This window comes from Mus caroli, chromosome 2 (assembly GCF_900094665.2).
Source record: "Mus caroli chromosome 2, CAROLI_EIJ_v1.1, whole genome shotgun sequence".
NCBI classification, from domain to species: domain Eukaryota; kingdom Metazoa; phylum Chordata; class Mammalia; order Rodentia; family Muridae; genus Mus; species Mus caroli.
Genome location: NC_034571.1, coordinates 32,674,388 through 32,681,709, shown reverse-complemented (window position 1 = coordinate 32,681,709; position 7,322 = coordinate 32,674,388).

Here is a 7,322-nt window from a genome sequence, read left to right as displayed (position 1 = left end):
TCATGTTATACTGGACAGTGGTGGACATGATGGAACAGGTTAACTCTCACTCTCTTCACTCCCACACCCTCAACATTGTTTTGACACACTTTAAAGAAGTGAAAATCAGTGTTCACAGTCTCTCAGTAGGTGTGAAAAAGAGATAAATGCACATGTACTGCAGCTCGAAGTAGCCTACCTTCAGGGTCAGACGGCCAACAGAGGGAAACTCCCACCTCACCACAGTGCTCACGGCAGAAGACAGTTTCAGAAGGTGCAGGGATATCCAGAATAGGTCCCCTATATTATGGTTTGGAATGATTTGGTTGCCAACCTGCTGCCATGTGTAAAAATCCTTCTTGTTGCTTCTAACTAATGCTTCTTCACCTCCAGGAGCAATGTCAGCCCTAATGACAAGAACAAAAGCAGGTCTCCAAAACTTCTAAGGCTCTCTACCCCATTTTGCAGGACAATACACCACCTAATACCCAAACACCAGTACTGACAGTGCCGGCAGCTCCTATACCAGTTGTGTTTCCATCCATGGGCCTGCACCTGTACCAGCATCTCCACACTTGGAGTTCATGCCTGCATCTGTGTCTGTGTTTCCAGCAGCAAAGATCCTGCCAACAGAGGCAATGTTCCCTGCAGTGGCTCCATTCCCACCCAGAGGGAGCACCACAGAACCCAATACTGTCAAGTTCAGGATTGGAGGGAGGTTCAGCACAGGGGACAAGAAGCAGGCCTGCAGTGGCACTGCCCCCAGGTTGTATGGCCTGAGGCAGATTCCACTATCTTACCCCTGAGGGCAACAGGACCGGTCTACCAACAGGGGAATCAACCACACTATTATTGGCCTTTTGCTACTGCTGATCTTTACAATTGGAGGAGAGTGCATGCTAGATTCTCTGACAACTCTAAAGAGTTCATTGGTCTCTTAGACCAGAAGTATTTGCCCTTGAATGGCATGATCCCAAAAGAGGCATTAATGGGTAACTCACCTGAACCCACCTGCCTCAAGGCTACAAAAATTCGCCCACTATTTTTGATAAAGCTTCACATGAGGATCTGGGTGAGTACTTGATCAACAACCCAGAAATAACTCTTGTGTGGTATGTAGATGACCTTCTAATTGCAGCAGAAACCAAAGAGAGGTGCAAGAAAGGGACCCAGAATCTCCTACAGACTCTGGGGAACATGGACTATCAGGTGTCTACCAAGAAAGTGCAACTCTGTAAGACTGAAGTCACCTATCTCAGCTATATTCTGAAGGAGGGTCAGAGGTGGCTTACTATGGCAAGAAAAGAGACTGTTCTCAACATCCCTACCCCCTAGAGCTCAAGACAGGTAAGAGAGTTCTAGGGATCCACCGGTTTTTGCAAACTGTGGATTCTAGGTTTTGCTGAAATAGCCAATCTTTTATATGAAGCCACAAAAGAAGCCAAAAACTTTGGATTCGAGATTACTAAAGGGCTTTTGAGAAAATAAAGCAGGCCCTGTTGTCAGGTCCTCACTTGTATGTCAATGAATGTAAGGGAATAGCCAAAGGGGTCCTGACTCAAACTTGGGGCCATGGAAATGGCCTGTGGCTTATTTGTCAGAAAATTTAGCCCCAGTGGCAGCAGGATGGTCACCTTGCCTTTGTATCATTGTCGCTACAGCACTACTGGTTAAGGATGCAGATAAATTGATTTGGAGACAAAATTTAGCCATGACTATTCCCTATGCAACTGAAAGGATACTCAAATAGCCACTTGTCAGGTGGCTCAATAATGCCTGCATGACTCATTATCAGACCTTACTAATAAACTTTGGCTGAATTACTTTCTAGCCACCTGTTTCCTTAAATCCTGTGACCCTTCTCCCTCATCCTGATTTGTATCATCCACTCCACCAGTGTAGTGAAATCTTGGCCCAAGTACACAGTACTTGACCTGACTTAAAGGACTCCCCTCTGCCAGGGGCAGAGTAGACTTGGTTCAAAGACAGAAGCAGTTTCATTGGAGAGGGTCAGAGGAAAGCAGGAGCAGTGATAACCATGGTAACAGAGGTAATACAGACTCAGACTCTACCCCCAGGTAACTCAGCTCAAAGGGCTGAACTGATAGAACTAACCCAGGTCCTTACCACTGGCAAAAGGACTGGCTGTTAACATCTACACAGACAGCTGATATGCATTTGCAGCTGTCCATGGACATGGATCTATATATACCATGAGAAAGGGCTCCTAAATGCAGAGGGAAGAACTATCAAAAAAACAAAAATGAAATCATACAATTACTTGAAGCCCTCTGGATGCCACCAGAAAGGAATAACAGCAGTGGCTAGAGGTAACAACTTAGCTGCCAAAGCTGCCAAAGAGGTAGTCCTAGAACAAACAGTTGTCTCTGTGTTGGCTGTGACTCTGCCAGAACCACCCAACCCCAACCTGCCAAAATGTCCAGTTTATATGAACAAGAGATCAAATGGACCAAGAATCAGCCCATGAGCCAGTGTTCAGAGGGCTGGTGGCAAATGGTTGAAAGTAAGCTAATGTTACCAACCTCCCTGGCAAGATCTATCCTCAGGAAAATCCAGAGTCACTCATATTGGAGTGAGACAGATGACCGACCGATGCAGTGAGACAATCAAGGGTGATTTTTCAGATATATGCAGAATATCATCCAGAGTATAGTGGCAAGCTATAGAGCTTACCAATTAACCGACACTCACAACACTGCCAAACATCCAGGCTCTCTTGACTGCATTGTAAAAGGCTAGGGGCCTACTGGGAAATTGAATTTACAGAAATCAAAAAAGGCAAGTACTGCTACAAGTACTTACTGGTGTTCATTGATACTCCTCTGGATGGACAGAAGTATTTTTAACCAAGGCGGAGACTGCAAAGGTAGTGGCTAAGAATTTGCTGGAGGATATCCTACCCAGGTATTCATATAATAGGGTCAGACAATGGACCAGCATTTGTGTCCAAAGTAAGCCAGGATACAGATTTATTGGGGCAGATTGGAAATTACATTGTGCATACTGGACCCAAAGTTCAGGCCAGGTAATTCAGAAGGCACAGGGACATCCAGAATGGGTCCCCTATATCGTGGTTTGGAAAGATTTGGTTGCCAGCCCACTACCATGAGTAGAAAGGATGACTAGAACATTAAAAGAGAACTTGACCAAATTGTCCATGGAGACTGGTGGAGACAGCATGATACTCTTTCCTTTTGCCCTATATCAAGTGAGGAATTCTCCTTACCATGGGATTGACCCCCTTTGAGATTATGTATGGTGTCCCATTATACCTAACCTTCAGTCAGCAGCTATTGCAGAATTGGAAGATGATGAATTAATAACTAAGGTCAAAGCAACCCAGTGGGCTCATGAGCAGGTTTGGCCTAAACTAGGTGCCCTCTGTGAAGCAGGCCCAGTTCTAGAACCACACAAATTTTAACCAGCAGACTGGGTCTATGTGAAAAGGTTTTGCTGGGATGTGCTGGAGTCCAGGTGGAAGGAATCTTTCATTGTCCTGCTGACCACGCTGACTGCCATTAAAGTGGATGGGAACAATACCTGGGTGCACTACACTCACAGGATACCAGCTAGTCCCCTCTTCTCAGAGGAAGATCACCTGACTTCACCTTCCTAGCTGGAACAGAAAGTTCAAAGGTGTACCAATTCTCATAAGTTAAAATTAACCCAGTCATCAGCTTGCTGTTTCTGCTAACTGTATGTACTGCTACCCCCAAAATACACCTTCACTCAGAGACCAGAAACCCACAATTGAGAATCCTGAAACTGGTTATCATGCCCAACTGGCTCATACAAAGAAGCCACTTGGGACTCCCTGGTTCCCAGATTTGACCTTTGATCTTTGCCAGCTGGCTGATAACTCATGGTCTAACATTCATCAGACTTAAGAGTTTCTTACGCCAAGTGTAAGTGGAAGACGTTTTATATATGTCTCAGTGTGAAGAGAACTGTTGCATGTGGGGGACCGGAACAATTCTATTGTGCTTCCTGGGGTTGTGAAACATCAGTTACAGGGAATAGGGAATGGAAGCTATAAAAGGAAGACCTTATCATGGACACCAGATAGGGGAATAGCTCTGAAGATTTACTTAAGTTCATCACCAGAGGGAGTGCAAGCAAAAGGATGAGAATCTGGAAAATCGTGGGATCTCCAACTTTACATTATCAGAGGGAGCAACCCTGGACTGATTTTTACAGTTAGACCCTTGATAAAAACCAATTGTGAATCTCCTGCCAGTAGCTGAAGGAGCAAATCAGATTTTGATACACCATAAAACTGTGTGAGAAAGCCCTGCATGGGGAAAACTTGTGCCAACACCATCCCTTAGACTGGCAGCTATTGTTCCCCCAGTCACCCTAGCGCAAGCACCTTCAGTTCCAGAATTTTTCATGAAGTGCACAGAACAAGTAGACCCCCTCTGGTCACTGATGTTAAAGATCTTCCATATTCTGAATGTCTCCCAGCCAGAACTAACCACCTCTTGTTGGTTATGTTATAAAGTTAGACACTTTTATCATGAAGGCATTGGATTAATATCTAGGCACAATGAGTGTGAGAAAGACACTGCATGTAGGTGGTCCTGGGAAGGCCCAGCCTTAACTCTACAGACCACACTGGGACAAGGCACCTGTCTAGGAAAGGTTCTTCTGTCACATTGGCTCCTCTGCAATTGAAAAATACCCACTGTTCATTCCAAATGGATTATCTTCCCCGAACAAGCATGGTGGGCTTGCTCAACAGAACTGACTCCATGTTGAGCGTGGAGAGATCCTTAATTCCTCTACCACAAAGGAATTCAATATTCTAGTCCAGTTATTACCCCACACAACATATTATTCAGAAGAGATAGTGCTAAAAAATCTGGTAGTGCATGTTAAAGGAGACCTCATGAGACAGAAAGGGGAATCTATCTCCTTGACTTTAGCTGTAATTCTACTGGCAGGACTAGCCAGAGCAGGTACTGGAATAGCTGCACTGATGCTACAAGAAAAGAATTACGACACTTTGAAAGCAGACATAGATGAATACATTCAATGTCTAAAAAAAATCCATCTTATACCTAGAGACTGTGGACTCTCTGGGTGAAGTGGTACTGTAGAAGAGGCAAGGGCTAGACTCTGTTCCTACAACAAAGAGGGTTATGTGCTGCTTTACATGAAGAATGTTGTTTCTATGTCAGCCATTCTGGAGTTACTAGGCAATCATTAGCTAAACTTAGAGAAAGCATAGATAGGTGCCAAAGGAAACAAGAGAACTCCAAAAGTTGGTATCATTCACTTTTTAATTCTTGCCCCTGGCTAATATACTGCATCTCCACAATCACGGGTTATTGTTTTACTGCTACTTACTTTTGAACCATGCATTTGCAATATATGAAGCAGAGACTGGGAACTATTCAACTGATGGTGGTGAAGTCCAGATATCAACCAGTTAGGACAGAAAAATACAGGTTTTTAGGGAGCCCAAGATTGGCCTTTGACATCACTAACAGAGGTTGGAAAGAAGAGACACAGAAAACCTGCCTCTGCATTTTCCTGCTACTTGCTTTGAATTCCCCTCCAGCTGCCCTCCTCTTCCCCTTTTTCCAGCATAGTTGCCTCTGACCTTTTGGAGAGAGCAAATAGAGGGCCCAGCCTAGTACTGGAATATTGCAGTTACCCATTTCATGGTTTCACTCCCTTCTCCAAAATGACCCCCTTGCTCCGGGAGCAACAGATGCCAGCTTTGGGAACAGACAAAGGGCAACATATCCCAGCCTCTGTGCCACCCCAAGGCTGCCACTCTCTTTGATAGATAACTAACATTTCTTTGGTGCAGCTGGCTCCTGTCCTTGAGGGAAACAAGGACAAAATGGCTTTGAAAAGGTAAGTGGCCCACTCTTGGACCATGATAGAAGGGCAATTAAGTGTTCCCAGATAGCTGTGACCAGTTTGTATAAACACACTAGTTCCTGATAGCACTATAAAGTTACTTCCCAGGTCAGATGAGTCCCCCATCCCAACTGCATGATTCTGCCCCACTGTCTGAATAAACGATATCAGGATTGAAGAATGGCTTCCCCTTGTCACTTCCCCTGTCATGTAACCCTATGCCCTGAGGATTCCTGATTATTCATGTGTACATATGAAAACTCCTGGCCCCTGGATTGGAGCATCATATTCATAATCTGTGCAGTTGGAAAGGTTTTCTGTCCCAATCTGACTGGAATAAAGGCTCTTTGTTATATTACATCAGACTGACAATTCTTAGAGTTCTTCTGGGGTTTCTGAGAACTGGGAATAACATGAACGGGAACTGGAAAGAGAGAGAGGCTGTGATTGGGATGTAAAGTGAATAAATTAATGCAAAATGACTCTTTTTTTAATGTTCTTTTTTAATGGGTATTTATTTCATTTACATTTCCAATGCTATCCCAAAATTTCCCCCCACGCTCCCCCCACTCTCCCCCCCCAACTCCCACTTCTTGGCACTGTCGTTCCCCTATACTGAGGCATATAAAGTTTGCACGACCAATGGGCCTCTCTTTCCACTGATGGCCGACTAGGCCATCTTCTGATTCATATGCAGCTAGAGACATGAGCTCGGGGGGGGGGTGTACTGGTTAGTTCATATTGTTGTTCCACCTATAGGATTGCAGATCCCTTTAGCTCCTTGGGTACTTTCTATAGCTCCTCTCTTAATGATATTCTGCTATGCTCATAGATCAGTGCTTTGTTCAAGCATCATCGGAGAAGCTTTGTTTTGTAGGAAATAGGAACAGATACAGAAGCACATGGTCAGATATCAGGCAAGGATAGAAACCTTGAAAAACATAACTGTAAATGGGATATCTCCATTAAGTCCTTCTCCATAAACCTCAGGAAATACTGGAAGATAGGGCAGAATGAGTGTAGTAGAGGAAGGAGGACACCTGGAGAACAAGACCTTCTATATGTAATGAGCAAAGTTTATATGAATTCAGAGACTGAAACAGCAAGCACAGGCCTCTCTATGTGTCTTTGACATACATGAGCTTACATATTTATAATTTTCAGTTTAGTATCTTTGGGGTTCTTGAGGGTATGAATAAGTAGTTGTCTGATTCATAGGCCTTCTCTTAGGGCTCTTTTCCTTCTGTTGATTTGCATTGTCCAACTTTGTTGTGGTGGTTTTCACTTTATCTTATTATATTTTATTTTGTTATGTTTTACTGTTGTATCTTAGAAGTCTTTTCGTTTCTAATGAGAGACAGAAAAAAGTGGATCCTGATGTGTGGGTAATTGGGAGGAAGAGGGAAGAGAAGGAGGAGGGGGGGGAGGAAGGAGGAGAGAGAGAGAGAGAG